The 24339-nt window shown below is 45.0% G+C and overlaps 1 pseudogene; it reads left to right on the forward strand.

The window, feature by feature from the left end:
• The first annotated feature begins 477 nt into the window (after window positions 1-477).
• LOC109738316 (disease resistance protein Pik-2-like) lies at window positions 478-11562 on the forward strand (annotated as a pseudogene).
• Window positions 11563-24339: the final 12777 nt, after the last annotated feature.

Below are 24339 nucleotides of genomic sequence, written 5' to 3' on the forward strand. Positions count from 1 at the left end.
ACATACAATAGTTTTTTACAGTTCCGTAAGGTCTCTCCATGTTTCATATTTGAATTTTAAAATTTGTGAAAATATATTCAAGAGTGATCTTATTTCAATGTTCTCTTCACAAGGAACATACATTTGCAAATGTATCATAAATCAAACGTACGGTTCAAAAGATAAAACAAATTTAATCGTATGAAGAGAAAACCCTGAGTGAGTGTAGTACTACTCGTCTCTACTTTGTGAGTGAGAGGAGAGATATTGCAGGTAATAACTACGGGGAAAAGTTGTCAGGAGAAATAGTGACTGATTGATATGACATAGGTTAATAGAACAAGGGGTCATAAATTGAGGTTAACTAAGCAACACAAAGACTAGATGCATGCAGGACCCGAATCTCAAAAATAACCGGTGGCTGATACATGCACGGTATATACCGTGCATGATAGAATGTCTTTTCTCAGAGAGAGAGAGAGAGAGAGAGAGAGAGAGATGGAAGCGACGGCGGTGAGCTTTTGGCGAGGTCCGTGCTGGACGGCGTGCTGAGCAGCGCGGGCTCTGCGGTCGCCGACGAGGTCGCGCGGCTCCTGGGCGTGCCCAAGGAGGTGGACTTCATCCGCAACGAGCTGGAGATGATGCAGTCCTTTCTTAGGGTGGCCTCGGCGCGCCCGGACGCCGCAGCGCGCAACGACAGCGTGCGGACCTGGGTGAAGCAGGTGCGCGACCTCGCCTACGACGTCGAGGACTGCCTCCTCGACTTCGCCCTCTACTCCGCCACCGTCTCCTCGTCGACGTGGTCGTGGCTCCCGGGGCCCCTGGCCGAACGCCGCCGCATCGCCGCGCGGATCCGGGACCTCAAGGCCAGCGTCGAGGAGCTGAACCAGCGCAACCTGCGATACCACGTCATCGTCGACCACTGCCCCACGACGCGCGGCGCCGAGGTGGACGTTGTTCAGCAGCAGCTGATGCCGGACCAGGACGTGCTCTCCGCCGCAGAGGTGGCGTTCCAGGAGTGGGACATCATCGGGCGAAGCAGCGAGAAGGCTGAGCTCAAGGACAAGATCTTGGGTGGCGACGACGCTAAGCTGGGTGTCGTCTGTCGTGTCGGTGTGGGGCATGGGCGGCATGGGCAAGTCGTCGCCGGTGAGCATCGTGCGCAACGACCCGGTGCTCCTCAACGCGTTCGACTGTGGCGCGTGGGTGACCGTGCCGCACCCGCTCGACAACGCCGACGATTTCAGGCGGTGCCTCAGAAAACAGCTCCAGCTCGGAGCGGCAGCGCACGACGAGCCGGCGGACGCCATCCGGGTCCGGGAGCACCTCAAGGACAAGCGGTACGTGATTGTAGTCGATGATCTGCTCTCGCAGGAGGAATGGACGCATGTATGGCAAGTCCTCAACTTCCACAACGGCAAGGGAAGCCGTGTAATCGTCACGACGCGCCGCCAGGACGTCGCCCGGCACTGCGTCGGAAACGTTGGTGAGGGGTATGGCCTTGTCTACGAGCTCAAGCCACTTGGGGATAATGAGTCCATGAGTCTCCTGTGCAAGAAGGTGAAGTCCTCCCACTTTTATTGAATCTAATCTTAAATTATTGCATCACTTTTGTGTTGTACTTTAGTGGTGTACTTGTTTAAATTGTTTTACGTAATGGGAAGGCACTTATGTGTGTACCAGTCCGATGATACTACGTGCATCAACATAAATAAGTGCAACAAAACAAATAAAACTACCCAAACGATAAGTGCAACACGTGTTGCACGAAGCAACATGGTCCAAACGCCCTATTATCATCTACTGTATTTTGCCACATCAAACAGATGACATCAGTGAATTTTTTGGGGGGTTTTGAATTTAAAATGTTTTATCTCTTAAATAAAAAATCAATTAAAATTCTGTTTTCATCATTAAATCCGCCTCGAAGAGATCTTCAAAACTAGATCCCATATTGATATGTTTCAAAGTTTTTTTGGCCAAAAGTTGTCATGATGTTGCACTGAAGTTGTCATACTGTTTACAATAAAGTTGCCATGATATGTTTCATCAATTTTTTTCTTCTAGATTTAAAGCTACCATTGTATTTCGACTACTTTTAATGGTAAATTTGATTAATTGATGACGACAATTTTTAGTAATTAACCACGGCAAATTTAACTCATGAATCATGGCAACTTTTAGTAATTCATCATGGCAAATTTAGTTTACAGAGGCAATTTTAGTATTTTGACCATGGAAATTAATTTTTGTATGAACCATGGCAAATTTTAGTGCATATATCATGTCAATTTTAGTTTCTCGTTCATTGCAAATTTGAGTTATCGACTATGCATTTTAAAAGTAATTGACGACGGATTTCTTTTTACCTATGAACCATTTTAAAAGTAATTTTAGTAATTCTTCATGGCAAGTTTAGTTCCTTAATTCACTTTTCTATAACATGTCAAAATTTACTTTAAACGTAGAAGAAAAAATAGTTATAACATATCATGGCAACTTCACTCTAAACACCATGGCAATTTATGTGCAATAGAAATGGCAACTTTTTACTGCCAAAAAATATCGTTGAAACATATCGATATGAGATCTAGTTTCGAAGTCCTCCTCGCCGCCGATTTAATGGTGAAAGCGAATTTTCAATCGGATTTTTCATTCAATAGATAAAACATTTTAAAATGTTTTAAAGTTTGAAATATACAAAATATTCCTGCTGACATCATCTGTTTTTGTCTGTGTTTGCATGCATGTGTGAAAGAAACAAAAAACTGACATGTCACAATGAGTGGCTAGAAGGGAGTTTGGCCTGACCTCCTTGAGCCCACACGTGTGGGCAGAATTCCTTCGTGCCACCCGTGCGGCACTTACCAGGGTCCTAAAACTATTGCAAAAGCAAATGTAAGGTTGTTCTCCGTTTATATTTTGAAACAAGAAAACAACAAAGCATCTAACAAAACCATGTATAAAAAACTTTTTGATTGAATTTAACAAGGTGCCATTTTTTAACAAAATGTGAAGCATGAACCACACAGATTTGCTATGAACGTCCAACAAATATACCGTCCATGACCACACGAAAAATATTGCAAAACATTTGACTTATGATTGATAAGCATGATTTGTTGAGGTGGCATGGTTACATGGATAGACTATTGCCATAATATAACTTATGACTACATGCATTTCTTACTTATGTGGGCATAGCAACATAGAGTGGAAACAAAGCTAGTGGGTTACAACATTTAGGAATAGATAACAAATATGAGACCGAAAAGTTGGGTGCTAGAAAGCAATTAATTATGGCGCTATAGTGCTACCAACTTGCGGTAGAACTATCGACCATCGAGGTGTTATGAAAGTTTCTAAACTCATTTCTTGGATTATTTACAAGCGGTATTCAAGCTCTTATTTTTCAACATTAGCCGCAGCCTATATAGGTGATTCCATGGAGGGTCATTAATGTCGTATGTGAGCTGGGTTTAAAACGTCGTGATACAGTTCAGTCTATATCCATCTTTGATAATATTGGCATAAGATGTATGTATGATGTTAAACTAATTATATTCATTATTTACCAATTGAGCACGGTTTTCCTAAAGAGGAAGGGAAAATATACTATTCATTGAATACCTTTTCCTCTCATTAATGTGTGTTATGGTTATGAGCTAAATTTTGATGTATGTTAGATTATGTTATAGTCTATCTACCCAATAAAGTTTTAGTATTTTGTTAACTTTTGAGTAATCCCATCATGCATTATTAGCATGGTAGTACAAAATTATATCACTGTAGCTAGTAAGGTTCAAGTGGCCTCTGCATAAGCCTGCTAAATCCATTAGTCAAAATCAATTGAGCTAACTCCATCAAACTCAAGTTGCAACCAGAGAACCAACATGTGCCTGGGTGGTTAGTACCGTGGTTAGACCCCAACCTAACGGTGATCAAACCCTATATTCTTTTGGTAGGAGGTCATATTACCCTTGATGGAGAGTCGCCTATGGTCATTTTGTCAAATTTGAAGCTCCGCGGCTTTGGACTTTAGTAGGCGCTATGTGGTCTTGGGTGTATGGTGGTGGTGCACATGTATGTGTGCAATACGATGTACTTTATGCCTCTACAGTAAACTAGGTTACTTTGTAGTACTAGAGTTGTTCTCGCATAAGAACAAATAAGTGATGTAAACAATAAATGTTTGCGAGGATTAATATTGATAAAAGCGTTCACGAATTTGCTAACTTACAATTACTTGGTTAGTAGTCAAACCCAATTTATTTCCATTTTTATCGATTAGACCGCGTCTTTCTATTTCGCAAGCATCCATCTATTACACAACTCATGAAGTTAGTCATTCGATTGTATCTTTCCTCTTTGGGTAGTGAATACAAGGAAGTTGGGCTAGAATAGAAAGAAGATCTAATAGAAAAATAAAAGTACTCCAAAACTTGACCGTTTTGAAACGAATAGTAGGGTATTTAAATTGATTCAACACAGTACTTTACCAAAAGTGAAATTTTGGAATATTTTTTTCCTCCATGATATTTGGGAAACAATAAACTAGAGTTTGAGAGCTACATATTTATTAGGTCCGACAAGGTACCACTGCCATTTAGGGACATAAATTCTGAAGTTAATCCATAATATACAACTTCTCACATTGGCCTATACATGGTTTATTTTAGTGAGGCAAAGATATATAAATTTAGGTTAATGAGAAAGTACACTGCCTATAGATGTGATCTGGTTAAAATGGTGTTGGTTGGTTCTAAAAAAGATCTATTCACACTACATATAACAATGTGTCTAAATACTAAGTATCAACATAATATCATAGTATCAGTAAAATATCATACAGTAAAGTACATATCTACCACGTGAATTTGAAGGACGCTTCAAAATTCAAAGTGTTCACATTCTCAGCTCTTGTTGGATAGTGAAATTGCTAGGGCATGAATCCACCAATAAGGGTTCATATCCTATTAGATTGGAGGGATGGATGAACATCATCTAACCTGATGTGGATGGACATAATGTAGGGAGAGAGAGAGAGAGTTGAGGCCCTAGGGAGGCCAAATAGGCAAATACAATATATAGGACAAACAACTCACCAATCTCTACCCTTCCACACCAGCAAATGAGATGTTGAAAAACGAAACCACCATATCCTCCATCAAGTGCCAACATTATATGATCTTTGCAGCTTTGTTTTGTCGAATGCTTGTATAATTTGAATGCATGTGATGTCACTCGTGCTCCCCTATTGCTGAACATAGCGAGTGGTATATGTGATTGACAAACCTGAAATTGGAGTTCTAACTTGTTAGGCAGTCCATAAGAAATTACACGATGTTATTAAGCTGATTAGTCTACATGATGAATTGGTATCTGCCTCTTAACTACTGCAATATAATTTCTACATAAGTGTTCACACCTTGCGACATGATAAAGAAGTGTTTGAAACTGGAAACCTTCCCATTAAACTACTAGGACATGTGCATGTCAATTGACAAGAATTGGATACCTAGGTCCTCAGTTATCCCACAGTTATTTCTGGTAGAATAAAAAAATCCATTATATAGCACACAGCTGCCTACTGTAGCTTTTAATATATTTATTTTATTTTTTAGAATACTAAGAATATGTTATGTTTGCATCATTTGTAGGTCTATAATGCAAGTAATTTTAATTTGCCTGTTGAAATGGAGGAGCAAGCCAGCCGTATTTTAAAGAGATGTCGAGGTCTTCCACTCGCCATTTCCACAATAGGTGGTCTCCTAGCCAATAGGCCGAAGACAAGCATTGAATGGATGAAGATGCATGAACACCTTGGAGCAGAGTTGGAGTCTGATCTTCGCAACATCACAAAGGTGATTGTCTCAAGTTATGATGGATTGCCGTACCATTTGAAATCAATCTTCATATACCTCAGTATCTTCCCTGAAAACCAAGAGATCAGATGCACCTGCCTATTGAGGCGGTGGATGGCAGAGGGCTACATAGGAAAGAACCGTGATATGCCCGTGGAGGAGGTAGGGGAACGTTTCTACAATGAGCTTATCAATAGAAGCATGATCCAACCCTCAAAGAAGAAGATTATCCCTGGTGCGAGAGTTGCTCGCTGCATGATTCATAGTATGGTGCGGCAGATCATCCTATCCAAGGCAGTTGAGGGAAACCAACTCTTCCTCGTTGAGAAGCAGTGCAATGAGGTACCACAGAGTAAGATACGCCACTTGGTAGTATCTAGGTGGAAAGGCAGGGAGGAGAAGCTAGAAAACATAAATTTGTCATATATTCGATCATTGACGATTTTTGGAGAGTGCCCTGTTTCCCTCTGAAAGATCGTGGATGTCGCCTAGAGGGGGGAGGGGTGAATAGGCGCTTTAAAATAATTATGGTTTAGGCTTGAACAAATGTGGAATAAACCTAGCGGTTAATTTGTCAAGCACAAAACCTACAACAACTAGGCTCACCTATGTGCACCAACAACTTATGCTAAGCAAGATAAACTACTAGGTGATAGCAAGATATATGACAAGAAACAATATGGCTATCACAAAGTAAAGTGCATAAGTAAAGAGCTTGGATAAGAGATAACCGAGGCACGCGGAGACGACGATGTATCCCGAAGTTCACACCCTTGCGGATGCTAATCTCCGTTTGGAGCGGTGTGGAGGCACAATGCTCCCCAAGAAGCCACTAGGGCCACCGTAATCTCCTCACGCCCTCGCACAATGCAAGATGCCGTGATTCCACTAAGGGACCCTTGAGGGCGGTCACCGAATCCGTACAAATGGCAACCCTTGGGGGCGGTCACCGGTACCCGTAAAATTGCTCAGGGCGATCTCCACAACCTAATTGGAGACCCCGACGCTTGCCCGGAGCTTTGCACCACAATGATTGAGCTCCGAACACCACCAACCGTCTAGGGCGCCCAAGCACCCAAGAGGAACAAGCTCAAGGGTATCAAGCACCCAAGAGTAATAAGCTTCTCAACTTGTAACTTCCACGTATCACCGTGGAGAACTCAAACCGATGCACCAAATGCAATGGCAAGGGCACACGGAGTGCCCAAGTCCTTCTCTCTCAAATCCCACCAAAGCAACTAATGCTAGGGAGGAAAATGAGAGGAAGAACAAGAAGGAGAACACCAAGAACTCCAAGATCTAGATCCAAGGGGTTCCCCTCACATAGAGGAGAAAGTGATTGGTGGAAATGTGGATCTAGATCTCCTCTCTCTTTTCCCTCAAAAACTAGCAAGAATCCATGGAGGGATTGATAGTTAGCAAGCTCAAAGAAGGTCAACAATGGGGGAAGAACACGAGCTCAAAGGATTAGGTTCATTGGGGAAGAAGACCCCCTTTTATAGGAGGGGGAAAATTCAACCGTTATGTGCTCAGCCCGCACACGAGCGGTACTACCGCTCCACGAGCGGTACTACCGCTCGGGCGGAAGAAGCAGGGAAAAGGAGCAACAAAACAAGAACCTTGGGGCGGTAGTACCGCCGATAAGCAGTACTACCGCTCACCCCAGCGGTACTACCGCTGGAGGAGCAGAACACGGGATAAAATGAGGCAGGACAGAGCAGAGTACGATGGCAGTAGTGCAGTAGCGGTACTACCGCTCGACCGGAGCGGTACTACCGCTTATAGGCGGTACTACCGTGCCTTACTGCCGCGCGACTACTGCTGAACCCGACACGAAAAGAGCAGACCCAAAATCGAGGCGGTAGTAGAGCAGTACTGGAGCGGTACTACCGCTTGATGCTACAAGCGGTACTACCGCTGCCACCGCGGTACTACCGCAGGGAGAAAAACAGAACTGCCAAAACTTCTTCATATGAGCTCCGAATTGAGCAAACTCAAGCTTGTTGGATACAAGAAGACGAGTAGCATCAAAACAGCGGAGTGAAACCTCCAACAGAGAAGAACCGACATAACCTCCAACAGAGAAAACATCATAGAAGATGCGAGTGAACTCCGTTTTCGATGAACTCGAGCTTGTCAACAAGATGACCAAAAGCTCCAAAACTCACAAAGAGAAGAACCAAACAAGAACCAATAAAGATGATGCAAGGATGCAATGGTTTGAGCTCTCTACGAACGATACGATCAAGCTACTCATCGAGAGCCCCCCTTGATAGTACGGCAATGGATCCTATAACCCGGTCTCCCACAACTACCATGAGACCAATAAAATAGAAAACATATCAAGGGCAAACCTTTGCCTTGCGCATAGTCCGCTTGAGCTGGATGATGACGATCTTGACTCCCTCAAGCTGGACCACCTTTCTTGATTGCGTTGGCTCGGTGAAGACTAGTGGATTGCTCCCCCATACTCCACTATGGGTGAGCCACTCTTCGGCACATCTTCACAAATTCATTGTCACCACAATGGACGACAAGCTTCAAGCATAAGATCTCTTTATGATGATCCTACTTGAACTTGCACACCACAACCTAACCCCACAAAGAACTCTCACGAAGACCATGAGTTAGTACACAAAGCGTAATTGACAATGCTTACCATACCATGGGATCGCTTGATCCCTCTCGGTACATCTTCTATGCTTTGTGTGTTGATCAACTTGATTCACTCTTTGACTTAGTCTTGATCAACCTTGAATCTTTTCAACTCTCTTCATTTGGATGATATTTTGAAGGTAAACATGAATGATCACACACTCTTCTTCTTCAAGACATGCTTGCAATTAAGCTCAACCCTCACAAGACCAAACTTTGGATAATTCCTTAATAGCACCTTGGTCATCACGAACTCTTCTTGAAACCAACAAATGGACTCCAAGAAAAGCCTATGGACAAACCCTTCAAATATAACTCAAGGCAACCATTAGTCCATAGAGATTGTCATTAATTACCAAAACCAAACATGGGGGCACCGCATGTTCTTTCACCCTCATCTCTCCTAAAATGCGGCTTCTGCGAGTGCTGGACCTAGAAGACACAATCAATATGAGGAATGAAGGCCTTAGGCACATTGGGGAGTTGCCTCACCTTAGTTACCTTTCCTTGAGAGGAACAGAGATTTCAAAGCTTCCATCTTCTTTGCAAAAACTTCGTTACTTAGAGACACTAGACATTGAAGACACAAAGGTGACAAAGCTCCCTCATGGAATTTTTAAACTTGATAAGCTACGTTATCTTCTTGCTGGAGTGAACTTCTCAAAAGATCTATTGCAAAAGCTGGTGCAACCAGAGATGAATAACAAAAACACAAACCTGTTGGGAAACATGGCACCTTTTCTATGCTGCAATAGAATGGATTATTGCAATATTTCCAACATGGACCAACTTAGTGTAAGGGCTCCTGAAGGCATCGAGAAGCTAAGGAACTTGCATATGTTTGGTTCATTCAATGTTGGCCAGGGCAATTGTGTAGGAGGGAGGCTCGGGAAGCTGACTAACCTGCAAAGGTTAGGGGTCACAGTCACAGGTCTCATTGAGGAAGAAGGCCAGGAGTTGTGCCAGTCAATAGAAAAGCTTGGTCGACTGCAGCGACTTGAGGTGCGATCTCATTCTCTTGAGTTGCTTGCGAAAATGGATGAATCATCAACACCGAAGCATCTAGCTTCACTCAAGATGTTAGGCAATCTATTCATATTGCCCAAATGGATTACGTCGCTCAATGATCTGGCCACGGTGAAGATGGTAGGAACAAAACTACAACAGGGACAAGTTGATATCCTCGGAAACTTGCGCAGTCTCGCTGCCCTTTGCTTGTGGGAGAGATCCTACACAGGGGAGTCATTGTGTTTCAGTGTTGGTAAGTTTCCAAAGCTCAAGTTCCTTGATATTGATTGGCTAGAGAATATTGAAACTATGGAAATCAAGGATGGTGCAATGCCTGAGCTTGAGCGTCTTTGGGTGAACAATTGCAAAGCACTATGTGACAGTGGTGAGGGCTTGTCCGGAGTGCCGTATTTGCCAAACTTGAATGAGCTTCTTGTGAAGGAATGTGGCGAGAAGGAGAAATTGATGGAGATACTGCAATGGCAGGTTAGTGAACACAGGAGGCGCCCTAAGTTCCTAATTGGCAAGTCCATTTTACCTACAAGCTCAAAGCCAAGCACAAGTGCATCAGATGTACAGTGAGGATCGAAGGCCTTTCAAAAATATATTTTTTGTTTGTGCATGTCAATTATGTAAGCTCCTTATGTTTTTCATTTTAACTTGGTTGCAACTCTAAGAATATTTCCTGCAAGCTTGAGAAAAATGAAGTGTAATATTTCTCTGTTCGAATCTACTTATTTAGTTCAACAGAAATATGGGTGGACGAGATATTGACACACTCTTTACGAAAACCTAGAATAAAGAGAGGGTGAATGCATGTTATATTGCCTTATGAAATTCAAGTTCAATTTTTTTTTGTTTAAAAATAAAAATGGTAATGTGGAGGGTTTGCATGTGCTTGATGATAAGGATGGCTTGCATGTGATGGAAAGTGAAAAGTAGAAAGTTTGCCTGCGCTTCATGATGTGGATGACTTCAGGTGCATTTAAGCAAGTGATCTCATTCCGACTATATTCGTTCGATGGGGGAGCATTCTTGTCGACTACGAGCCGCATGTGATGACTTTGTCAATCTCAAGATGTTATGTCGGCTAAGTATCTTGAAGGTGCTCATAGGATAGAATGTGCATGCTTATGTTTATAGGGATGAGTGTATGCACTGACAGAGCTTTTCTTGGGCAAGGTAGTGTGCCGCCCTACCTTGATGGCGTATACATGTTTATATGGGTGGAAGCTCATGTTCGACGCCTTAAGCGCTGAACAATTCCTGGCGCTCAAGTGCCCCTCCGTCGTGAGCCAGCCTAATATGAAGACGATGGCTCGTTCACGATTGACTGTAGACTTTTCAAGAAAATGTGAAAAATTTGAATAATAATCCAAAAGAAAATTTTCCCAGATTAAAAAATACGTGTTAACAAAAGTTCACGAATTTCAAACAAGTACATGAACCCAAAAAAGTTCATGAGCTCAACAAAAGTTTGTGGGATTTAAAAAAGTTTATGAACTCAAAAAATTTCACAAATTTTAAAACGTGAGATTTGAAAAAGAGTTCCCGAAGTCAAGAAAGTTCATGACTTCAAACAAAGTTCACTGCATTTGGAAAACTTTCGTGGGATTTCAAAAAAAAAAATCCGTATTTGGAAAAGTTCACAAATAAAAAAAATCACAAAAAAATGTAAAGGAAAAAAATGAATAGGAAACCAAGATAAATGGATGGAAGCTTGTAGAAGCTTCCCAAAACCACCTGGAAGCTTCTAGAAGCTTCTCACAACTGGCTGAGACTCTACAGAAAAAATAAACAGTGTCGCACATGTGGGATTCCCTGATTCACGTGCAAAAAGTGTGCATGCCCGAAAATAAGGTCGAACGAAAATAGGAAAATGGGCCGAGCTCAATATGGCAGGGGTGTAATCATGTATTTATATTCAGTTAATCCAAGCATTCGAAAAAAATGTTAAACAAGTATTTGAAAATTGGTAATCAAGCATTTACAAAATGTTAAATATGTATAGAAAAATGTTGACTAGGTACTAAAAAATATTAAACTTGTTGTGAAAAATATTTAATAAAGCATTTGAAAATTACTAAATGTGTACAGAAAAAATGTTGACCATGTATTAGATAAATTTTAAATTTCTACTAGAAATTTAATAATCAAGGATTTGAAAAATTGTAAATGTGTGTAGAAAAATGTTGACCATGTATTAATATTTTTTAGTCTAGTATTTCGAAAATGTTAATTGAGCATTTGTAAAATGTTAAATGTGTACTGCAAAATGTGGAGCATCTATTTAAAAAGTGTAAAACTTGTATTAGATAAATGTTAAGGATTTGAAAAATAATAATTAAAATGTGTGTAGAAACAAAGTTGACCATGTATTCAATTTTTTTAATTTGGTATTTAAAAAGCTGTTAATCTGGTATTTAAAAAATGTTAAATTTATATTGAAAAATGTTACAATGTATTCAATATTAGACATATACCAAAAAATATTAAACACATATTAGAAAATGCTATTAGACATATACCAAAAAATTATATATAAGAACAAATGAAAACCAGAGAGAACACACAAGAAAACCTGTAAAAATGAGAAAACAACAAGTAAAGCCAAAGAAAAATGTAGTAAAAATCTAGTGAAAACAAAGAAAAAACAGTAAAAACAATGAAAAGAAAGAAGAAAAATCGGTGAAACAACAACAACAACAACAAAAGAAAAATAACCTGAAAACCAGTGGAAACCCCACCCTTTTTATTCGTTGTGACCTACTAATTAAAGACGAACCAGTTGGTGGCCCAGTGGCTAGCAGTGCAACGTTGCAGCCTCGCCAAACATGCTTTTGATATGGATTTTGACACCATGTGTGGCTCATTAACCCTTCAAATTTGAATTGTATCCCTATGAACGTTAATCAATAAAAGAAGTGTGTTTGGACTTAAAAAAAGGAGATCGCGGGATTGATTGCTGTGGGACCCTTTTTCTAGTGTATTATTTTAACACGAATGGGCGAGCCCGCAACAGTAGACGCTTCAGGTGAGGCCGAAGAAAAACTCGCCATAAGCGAGATAAAGCCTTTGCGCAAGCTAATAACTATGGCTGGAAAATAGCTAGATAAAAGATAAGGCCCTTCGTTGGCTCAGCCATGCTAGTTGAGCTCGGCCTAACCAAGTTTTTTAAGCAACTGAGCCTAACCCCTCCATTCCTTAATGTAAGGTATATAATTTTTGGCACGGTGACCAAGGCACATAATTTTACACAATTTAGGATGAAATTAACCTTGGCTAAATCAATGATTAGCATCAAGTAAATCATTTAGACTTGGAGAGGAAGAGATACACGTAATCTGGGAAGAGATACTTTCCTTTTCTTCACTATAGTTAGAGATATATGCAATCAGAGGAGAAATTCTTTCATTTCTCTGGAGGGCTAAAGACGAAGTTACGAGGAACTACAAGAAATGCACCTTACATTGTGAAATTTTATCAAGAAATAAATACACCTTATATAAACGAACGGAGGGAGTAGTTTCGAGCGATGAAAATAACAAATTTTCTCTCTAGTATGTGGATTTTGGGACATAACTCTATGCGCACCCATTTAAATAATTTCATTTTTTAATTCTTAAAAAAGTATTTCATTTTTAATAGTAAAAAAAACTTGAAACTTTTTGGTGATAAACATAGTATAGCATAATAAACACATTTAAGCTCTCAGGACAAAATGAGTTATGTAGTATTCTGAGCGAAAAAAGGATAATTGCAGCTATAAAACTGTGAGCTGTAGCGGTTATATAGTATTGGTTCTATCGTATTTTGCTATGAATATGGGAAAATAATTTTGTCCCAAAACTTGTTTTTTGCGGGAACCCGAAACTTTAAACATGAGTATTATGATTGACATTGTATGTTGCCAAAAAGTTTCAATTTTTTTACTACTTTTATTATTTTTCTTTTTTTTTGAGTTCAGGTGTGTGCACACATAGGTTTCACGATGTATTTTGTTTTCTCTCAAAGAAAAATAAAACAAGAACACATCGAGCCAGCCTCGGTGACTATCCCTACACACACGCCAAGAACCAAGCCAGCCAGCAAACTTCGGTGACTGCGCACGCCACGAGCCGAGCCAGCCAGCCAACCTCAATGGCTCGTAGTGTCAGCAGCGGTTAGGCGGACAACGATTGACGGCGACTAAGAGCAACTCTAGCGCACCCCGCATCCGATGCAAACCTGTATAATTCCGGCATTATACGGACTCGGCTCATTTTTCTGGCCAGACCAAAGCCTGCATCAGTGTCCGGCCCGTAAATATTTTTGCCGCAGCTCGCAAACGCAACCCCCGAGCCACTATAACTGCGGGTTTGCGGGGCAGATGCGGGTCGAAACTCTATCCGCCGCAGCCGCGTTCCCCTCCAATTCCCCACCGCGCCGCTCGATTTGTCGCCGCCGGCGAGCCTTGGACCGCCATGGACGACTCGGGGGATGAGGCGGAGCGCCGCCGCCGCGCCAAATCTGACGCCGCGCGCAAGCGGGGGGCGCGTCGGTGGCTCAACCACGGTGCGCGGCCGCCGCCGACATTCAACCGCCGCGAGCTCAAGGAGTTCGAGCTCGAGCGCGGCCGTCGCCGCCGCGCCTCCTCCGGCAACTGGTCCGCGGGGAGCTCATCCGGCCATGGTTCCGCGGGGTGCTCATCCGCGGGTGCATCGAGCTCGCGGCTCGTTCGCGTGAAGAGGGAGCCGGAGGAGGCCGTGCCCGATGCGCCGCCGCGCCGAGGCGTCATCGGACCCGAGGACTACCTCCCCCGGGGCAGGAGGAGCTCCTCGAGCACGTCGTCCTCAAGCGGTCGGCAAGGGATCAGGAGGAGATGGAAGAGCGCATCCGGTGCGAACTCGAGTACGAGCGGCTCTTCCTCGAGACGGGCGTCACGGCATCGCAGCGCACGCATCGAAGGAGGCTGACCTGCGCGTGATGAAGGCGGAGTAGGCGAAGCTCTACATCTAGGTCGACTTCGACTCCGACTGATCGCCGCCGGTGGGCAGCTACCGCAGGAGCTCCGGTGAGCTCAATTTTGTTGTAGTGGTGCGGTAGCGTAGGCCCTGTCTAGCATCTCTGACCTTTAATATGTATGTATGTGGCGTGTACGAACTTATTATGCAAAGAAGAACCATCTATGCGAGCGAGCTCCGGCGAGCTGCTGCTTAAATTTCTCGCGTGAAACAACTTTTTTTTTTCAAAATTACGGGTTTGTTTGCGGTTTCTAGTCTGCCGCGGCAATTTTCAGCCTGCATAAGCGCCCCCGTGCGACCTGCAAACACAGTTTACAGGTCGGCAAAATGCGGGGTCTGCTAGAGTTGCTCTAAACAGGCCTACAGACGCAGTTGTGGAGGACAACGATTAGCGAGCAAGCGAGTGCAGTCGCATATTTTGTTCCGAGTTAGACACCCAAACTTAAGGAATATTTTCAAAGGTATGTAGCCCCAAGACCGATTGGGGGTGAGCTTCCCCCCTCCCGTCCCTCCCGCGACGCGCCCGCGCGCGCCGGGGGGGGGGGGGGGAACCCTAGCCGCCGCTCCTCCCGTTCCCCTCCCCCTTCCTCCCCCGCCGCCGCCGGCAGGCGTTGACGGGCAAAGCCCGGTCGGCGCGGCGGCGGCGGGGCATCTCCTTCCTCCTCTACTCCGGGGTCCGTCGCGGGGCGGAGCTCGCGGGTGGCGGCGCTGGGCTTCGGCAGGGCCCTGCGGCACGGTGCCGGTGGCGAGGGCCGGCGGTGCGGCCTTCTGGTGGCGGCGCGGCGTCGGTGTGTGCCCCGGTGATGGTGCGGCGGCTGCTGGGTGGTCCAGATCGGGTGGCGGCGCGCTGGTGGGCGTCGGGCCAGATCCGCCCGGATCTGGTGCCTGGGGTCTGGCCGGCGGCGCTGGGAGGTGGTGGGAGCTCGCCTGAGCTCCCGTGTGCTGCCGGTCGGCGGCGTCTCGTGCGGGGCAGCGGGGGGCTGTGGCGGCCGGCAACGCGTGATGGTGGATGCGTGTCCAGCCGGGGGATTTCGAGCTCCCTGTTGGATGGCGCGGGCTGCGCTGGCCTTGGTCTGCGGTCGGGGGCCTCCTTCATCTCCGGGGAGGCAGCGGCGTGGTGGCGGTGCTGCCCTGGGGGGAGTGTGGCCGGCGGCTCCGACGCGGGGGCTCACCGGGCGGCGCGGGTTGGGCAGTGGCCGGGGTGGTCGCTGCTCCGACCGTGGTTGGCTCCACGGTGGCTTGGCAAGTCGGCTTCGGCGACGGCTGGCACGTCCTGGCGTCGGTTCGTCCGTTTGCGGCTTGTATCGGCCTTTGACCCCTCCTCCTCGTCGTCCGGTCACTACGTTCGGCGAAGGGCTGGCCTTCTCCCAGCTGCGGTCCATCACTCGTCTCGCGCCCGGTGCGCAGGTCCGAGCTCGTCTCGCGCACGGTGCAGCAGGACTGACCTTGTCTCGCGCACGGTGTTACGGGACCAAGCTCACCTCGCGCCCAGTGCTGCAGGACGGGTTGATGGAGGCCAGGTGGCCGGCCTATTGGGTCTCGGCGCTGGGGGTCGCCCAGGGGGTGCGAAAGGTGGGACCTTTCTGCTCGTCTCTTTGGTTGGGATAGCGGCAGGTCTCGGGTGAGGTGGTGTCAAGGTCTTGGATGCCGGGGCGGCGGCCCTGGTGGGGATTGCGCGGTGCTCTCGGGCGGAGGCCGTGGCTTGGTGCTGCCCGATGGCCATGGCCGTGTGGGCAGCGTGGTTGCCGGGGTGTGGCGTTCGATGGCAGTGAGTGTTGGCCGAGGTGAAAACCTGTTCTATCTTCGGACAGACCGGCGGCGGCGAAGATCGTTCCCTTCCTGAAGGCGTCGTCGCGGCTCTCGTTGTCCGTCATGTGACTCTAGGGGAAACTCTGATCCTTGGATCGGGCGGTGGCGGCGCTCCGGTGCCGTACCCTTCCTGAAGGCGCCGCCTTGGAGTGCATGGTTCGTCATATGTGGCTACTTCTCTTAGTGGTGGTAGTGCTAGGAGTGGTGTTGTTGCGCTCAGCGCCTATGTATCCTGCCCTGGGTGTGTGCGTGTGTTGCGGTGGCGTGCGTTTGTACTGGATGCTTGATGATCGGTGCTTTATATATAAAGCGGGGCGAAAGCCTTTTTCGATAATATTTTCAAAAGGAGAATAGAATACTATCATTGCCCTATTCTTCTAGATGTTATTAAAGCTTTATCATTGATATGTTGTTGTTTGTTTGTATTTAAACTAGTAAGTTTGCACGTGCAATGCACGTGTAATGTTAGTCCAAATTTTTCTTGTTCATCATAGTTAGGAGGCACATGTATTCAAATTGCGTCATTTAATTCTTCTCTTCATTCCGACAATTGTGCTCACGTATTGGCCAATGGAAAATTCAATACTACAGATAATGCACTGATTGATTCCCGGCCTGACTTAACTGAACTTCTGAAGGGGACAACAACATACTTGCCTTAGTCATTGCCGCTCGCGCTCTAGACGGCCGAATGGCGACCCAACGTGACTGAGAGCTGCCCCCGTAAAGCAGCCGGCGCTGCCCCCGTAAAGAACCCCATTAAAAATCATAAGCACATTTGACATGAAGAAATACACAGCAAAAGAAAAAAGCAGACAACGAAACAACACATGAAGAATACATACCAAAGTGGATAATTATAAACTCGTGAGTTTGGATCCTCTTTTATTTTACCACTATTAGCATAAGTAGATCCTCTTTTAGTTGGCTACTATTATTGTTAGCTTAATTTTTTAACACGATTGGATGCATGCCCCAACTGCCGAAGAAAAAAATAGTTGCTGCAGCGAAATGTTGCAACTGCATCTATACATAGAACAGAAAACAAATAATCTGATATTTGACTACTCAGCTCTCCTCAAACTGAACAAAGATGGAATGGTGATGGGCATATCTTTTCCCGATTAACAGGTTCAAATTATCGGCAATCCTAGGACGAAATGCACGGACAAATTCATGCCAATAGTTGTGAATCAAAAAAGAAAAAGACTCACCTGCTTGTGCAACGAATGACCGAGAATACAGCTGCAAATACTCATGTGAATCAAAAAGGAAAAATACTCACCAGCTTGTGCAAGCATGGCGTCATACACGATTTATCCAGTGACAGCTGGTGTAGGAACTAATTCTGAATTCTTTGAAACCCAAAGAGCAATCTAAAAAATAATTTATTCCGATCTAGAAATCTCGTTCAGTTTGAAAACAGATAATTAAAAGAAAAGAACACATATGTATCAGACAGAGGGAGTTTTTTTTCACAACAATGGGTGGAAAATATAGTGCTACATCCCTGTAATAGCATCTATATATAATGGCCATATAGAGATATGAACAATAAAATGGATGATAAAGGGAACTGCACGGAGCAATGCACTGCTATAAGATCCTTGAGCAAAGTAAATATATGTACGATCTTCAATCTTGCAGTCACATAATGTGTTGGCTTTGTTTGTCAAGAGTTGTGTAGGTCATCTTAGGAACATCCGGCTTCAGGCTTTCGACTCTTGACCTCAAACCATTTTCCTTAGTAAATAATCTGCAAATAAATCGACATTGAACTAAGATGAGATAAAAATAAGACTGAATTATGCTTATAAAATCAAACCAAAGGGTGAATAAATCAATTCTGATTTCTATGTTACTAAAATTGGATCTAATCCAGATGCATCTCACTTCGAGGCAGGTTAAGTCCCAATACCATGTATTTGTCTATGTGAAGAGCATCGTGCAAATTAGGATTAACCATCATGGTTGGGACAAGCGTCTTACATCCCAGGTTGCTGGAGTCCTATTGGTGCTGGTACGAATGGCCAAGATTTGGCGCGGTGACGGTCGGCCTCGGTGATGACCCCGTTAAGCTCATTTCGAGGCTAGCGAGAGCAGCCTTGGTGGCAGCCCGTCCTCTCAGCCGGCGCAGAGATGGTTCCCCCTAGTACCTCAATGGGGTTAGGTGCCGGCGTAGGTGGTTCCATCTAAAACCTCGCGGCGAAAGAAAACAACATAAGGAAAAAAGCAAGGTTTGATTTACATGCTCATCCCCCTCCTGGTTCCTCGGACGCATAACATTTCAAGAAAAAAGTCAGTATGTACACTAAGCTCCCAAACCTGGCGGCTTCAGCCTCACCATCTGAAGCATTTTCCATTCAGCTCTCTAAAAAAAAGAGGTGAACGGCTGAACGCAGTTGTAATATTTAACATCTTTGGGCTATTTAGAACACCGCACAATTCATACTATGAAGACATACATTGTTGAATCCTTTATGGGTTCATTTCTATCCAAAATTTAAGATGCGTTGTGAACATTGTCATCAAATAAAATGGAACCACTCACCTTTTTCTCCAAGCTCAATAAAATTGATCTCTGCAAGACAATCTCTTCACTTCTAGTATATGCACAAAATAACATTCAGACGTGTTCAAAAATCTTCCTCCTGTCTCCATCATTGTATTTCTGAAATAATCATGCTGCACAAAGAAACACTAAGTTATGCGGTCATTCAAAGTACACCTCGAATCGGATCTATCACCTATTGTAAACAAAAAAGCATCATCCCTCAAATTGTGTCATTTCGTTGAACTACAGAAACTGCGAATAGTAGGATGGATTTATAAATAGACACGATCGACACTCCTCCCCAATTATGATGATCCGGTGGCATAAAACCTTTTACTTTTGAATCATCTTTCATATCCCTCACATAAATGATGAACGTTCATATTGCCTTTAAAGGGTCATGCTTGGAAATGAAGGGAACATGAAATCTTGAATATTGTTGCCAACGCCATGACTCGTTTGTGAAGATGTGCCATGGTCAGTCCAGTTCTGGTATGAATCCATGGTCCACACTTTTCCCAATGATCCCAAGTCTGAAACAGACAAAATAAGGAATCCATAGTCGACACTTGTACATCTGTTTTTACACAGGACTAACTAGAGCTTGTGCCTGATTCTATTTGATTGCTAAAGTAACATAGCTAATAAAATGAATACAACATGAGAAAAAAAATATACCGAAGCTTGCAGTTGATTACCATATATTGAGGCGCTACAGATTACACTAAAACTGTCCAAGAAAATAGCATAGAAAGGTTGCTCAAAATAAATAGTATGGCACAATGGCATAGAGGAATGTCACATAAGAATATAGTAAGCCCTGCAGTTTAGTTTCTATGCTTCTCTAATACTGAAAGCAATACCAAATATAACTGTATAGTTCTTTGAGAGTCATATAAAATGGCGGGGTCGCTTCAATATCCAATCATAATGCACGTGCCTCACTCAGAATTGCTACATGATTAGGTAATTATGCATGTAACCTTCGTTGTCCAGAACACAGGGGGCTGATGCCTATTAGAAATGGAATTGGCAAGATGCAGAGCCGCCTACTTGCCAACACCATCAAATGTGACATAAAAAATACAGAATAGAATCTTCATGAAACAAATCTGCAGACAATACCGAAACAAGAAAAATATCGAGTGGTGATAGAACTTTCGTTATATTTTGTTTGTACTTAAATATATCTGCACTTTCATTGTATTTTTTTTGGATTACATAAAGAAAGTTTTGTGTGGGGACACATAAAAATATTAGTGTGCATTGTTATACTGACCGACTATTTTAGTTATTTTTGTTCTGCATCAAAGTTTTTTATGCTTCAAAGTCCGCCCAACCTTAAAATTATTTTGTCTCTCTGCCACTGAGTATCTGTGCCTGTACTTGTTAAAAGAATCCTCACCCCTAAAAAAAAGGCAAACCCTAGCCCCACCTCACCGCCGCCGCCGCTTCGCCACGGACGAGGGCGAGAGCCGCGACTGGGCCGGGATGTAGTCAGACGCGCTCTCCACCGTATTCGGGAAGCTGGACGCGGCCGACCTCCTCACGGGAGCCAGGCAGGTCTGCCACGCCGCGCGTGGCGCCGTCTCGCTGACAGAGACACCACGCTGTGGCGTCGCGTCGACATGACCCACCATGGAGATATCCTGAAGGCCGGGGCCATGCCTGCGCCGCTGGCACCATGAAAGCCTTCTGTGCCGACACCTTCGTCACTGACTGCCTCCTCCGCTACATCTCCGACAGGTTGCGACATCTTTCCTCTTCACATGGTGGCCCAAATTGTTGCCATCTGTAGTGAGCTACAACCTACGAGGGGAGCAACGGCGTTTTTTGCTAGAACCAGGCTTCGCGGGTGCTTGATCCAGCGAATGCGTTTTAGCTAGATCGTCGTTGTCTTTTTGGTGGAATGGAGCGCCGTCCGACGACAAGGCGGCGAGCGGGGCTCTGGTTGTCCAATCCAAGCTGGGGACGGGCGGGTGTAGCGGCGCGCTGAGGCGCTACCACTAGTAGAAAAAGGGCCTTTAGTCCCGGTTCATAAGGGACTAAAGGGTCGTTACTAAAGCCTCCCTCTTTAGTTCCGGTTCTTACACGAACCGGAACTAAAGACCCTCCACGTGGCCGCTACCTTTTGGTCCCGGTTGGTAACACCAAGCGGTATTTTTTGTTAAATTTTTTTAAATTGTCAAATTTCTGAATTATTTTAACCTCTAATCTTTAATTACCCCTCATCATTGCTCAATTTAACCTCTAATTTCTAATCACCCATCATCATTTCAAATCATCTAACTTTCCGGACGGTCACCCATCCTCTCACTATTCCAGCCTGAGCACGCTTAACTTCCGGGTTCTATTCTCCCTCATTTCCAAGTCTGCACTTATTGTTTTCCTGACAATAATAAGATGTCAATCCTATTAACCCTCAGGAATTTAGCTTGAGCATTAAGTCACACATTTCACTGTTTGAGTTTGAAACTATTGTTCTAAAAAACAATAATTATTTAGTAACACTAATATTTCTTGAATAATTAGTTTGATCATTGTTTGACCACAGTTTGACCAGATTTGACCAAAATTTGAAAAAACTAAAATAATTATTTAGTAACACTAATATTCTTGAATAATTATTTATTAACACTAATACTTCTTGAATAAGTAGTTTGACCATAGTTTGACCAGATTTAACAAAAATTAAAAAAAAACAGAAATTTGAGCATATTTTTTTCCTTTTAGAATTTGAAGATTCTAAAAATTTGCAAACAGGCCATAAGCTGTCAAAATCAGATGCGGATTTTCGTGCTGAACATTTTGATATATTATACGTTTTTTCTGACATCGTATGCAAAAGTTATAGCCGTTTTACATTTTCCCTACACCTTTTGCAAAACATGTCCAAATTTAAGTTTTTAAATTTTCCTAACTAGTACATGTAGTAACATAACTACATCTGGAAGGATTTTAATTTTTGAAGTTTTTATCATTTTCTTTTGCTTTTTACAAAACTGAAAAGGCGATCCACTGGGGGGTAGAGTTTGAAAATGGGACCTTTAGTACCGGTTCGTGCCAGGAACCGGTACTAATGCCTCAAACCCCATTAGTACGGGTTGGTGGCTTGAACCGGGACTAAAGATCTAACCTTTAGTACCGGTTGGTGCCACGAACCGGTACTAATGTGCATCGCACCCTTTAGTCCCGGTTCGTGGCACCAACCGGGACTAAAGGTCCCATTTGAACCGGGACTAATGCCTGTACGGTGCCCTAGCCGCTCGAACCGGGACTAATGCTCACATTAGTCCCGGTTCGTAATGCAACCGGGATTAATGCTCTTTTCTGGCCGAACCAAAGCCTTGTTTTCTACTAGTGTACCGGCACCTAGCGCTGCCCTTTTACAAATGTATATGTATTTTATTTCATACTCCCTTTGTTTTTATTTACTCTGCATATTAGATTTGCTGAAGTCAAACTTCATGAAGTTTGACCAAGTTCACAGAAAACAATATAAACATTTACCATAACAAATTTATATGATGTGAAAGTACATTCAACAATGAATCTAATAGTATTGATTTGTTATTGTATATGTTAATACTTTGGTTTATAAACTTCATCAAAGTTTATAAAGATTGGCTTTGACCAAAACTAATACGCGAACTAAATAAAAAACGGAGGGAGTATTTATCAATGCCAAATCTCTTTAAGGGAAAATTTAGCAATGCCAATTTGATGGTACCTAAATATGTTCGAGGGGCACAAATCTGTTTCTATATTAGCTGAGAAAAAATTGTTTCACTTCTCTTTCTCCCCGCTTACTTTTCTCACCTAAGGCCAACTCTAACGCACAAATCCAAACGGGCGTCTGTTTTATCCCGATTTCGTCCGTGTGGGGGTGGCAAATGGACACGCTTGTCCGGATGCGGTCGTTTGGCCGTCAGTGCACCCAAGGCCGCCGCATCCCAAATTGTCCTCCAAAAGGACTAGCAAATTTCACCCAAATCTATCCCGAATAGACATTGCAAAATAATTTTAAAACCTTAAATATTCACATAAACCGCCCAATTCTAGTCCAGCACATTCTTAAACATACTTCAAATTAAAATGACATAAAAAAACTAGAAGCACGTTGCCGCCATGGCCGCCGTTGCCTTCAGTTGCCGCCGCCGTCATCGTCCTCGTTGCCCGTGAGGTTGATGTAGGGCGGCGGGGGTGTCCATAGGTGGGGCGGCAGCCCCTGCCATGCGGGAGGCGCGGACGGAGGCGGGTGCAGAGGCGCCTGCACCACCTCTTCCTGTGGTAGGGACGGTGATCGGACCTCAGCGTGCATGGGCCGGCGGTCCCTGCCAGGCGGGAGGCATGGGCGAAGGCGGCTGCACCACCTATTCTTGTGGAGGGGACATTGACTAGGCCTCGCCGTGCACGAGCTCCTGTGTGCACGGGACCGTCTCCATCCAGAACCACTTCTGGCCGACCAGTGTCGGGTTCCATTGTGCGGGCTCCTCCTCCTCCTCATCCTCCTGCTGCACGTCTTCCATGGCCTCCTCCTTCACCACGACGTTGAACTCTGAGGTGACGACGTCGCCGGCCGCGGAGAAGGCTATCATGTGTTCGAGGCCCTGCCACTGGGCCTCGTCGTGGGTGTGGAGGGAGTCCTCCATGACCCGCCTCACCAGCTCCTCCTCCTTTTCGGCTATCATCTGAGCGGGTGGTGGCTGGGACGGCGACGGGTATATGGCGTTGGTGTCATGCCGCAGACCAGCCTAAATCCACGTGGTTGGGGAGGGCTGGCAGTGGCGGGGCGGGGCTCGGAGCATGACTGACAAAGAACGATTGCCGACGTAGATCGTGCTTGTCGCGGAGCCACGTGTCCCACAGCGGGGAGTCCACGGCGTACTTCCAGTCGTTGACGAGGTCCGACGGCAGGCAGGCCTGACGGCGGGCGATCTCCTAGTGCCGAGTGTGGCCACTCACCGGGATCGGTGGGATGGGCACCTGATCCGCGGAGAGATGCCAGTTATTGGGGAGGTGCAAGTCACGCCATGGCAGTGGCGTGCCCGACTCCCAGTAACGCTTGCAAATCTCCGCCTTCACGTACGGCCTCATGCGAGGTCAGGCCACCGACGACGCGATGTGGAATGCGGGTGCCGGAGGTGAAGGTGGAGGTGAAGGGGTGGAGCGGCGATAACGGCCGGAGGAAGAGCCGGCCTCGTGGTCGTGCCTACCCTTGCTGCCGGAGATTGAATGCCATCCGATGGTGGCCGGCGGCGAGGTGGAACTAGGGTTTGAAGAAGGCGAGCGTGTCGGTCTTTGAGGAGGCACGCATCGCCGGGAGTGAAAGTGTGGAGTCCCACCAGTCCACGGCTTCCACATTAAAAGAACCACCCGCGCGTGCGCTATAAATGTGGACGGTGGAGGTAGGTGGACGACTGCCACGCGGGCCTGAGGCGGGCGCGCAGGCATCCGTTCGACGTCC

This window comes from Aegilops tauschii, chromosome 2, assembly GCF_002575655.3.
Source record: "Aegilops tauschii subsp. strangulata cultivar AL8/78 chromosome 2, Aet v6.0, whole genome shotgun sequence".
NCBI lineage: Eukaryota > Viridiplantae > Streptophyta > Magnoliopsida > Poales > Poaceae > Aegilops > Aegilops tauschii.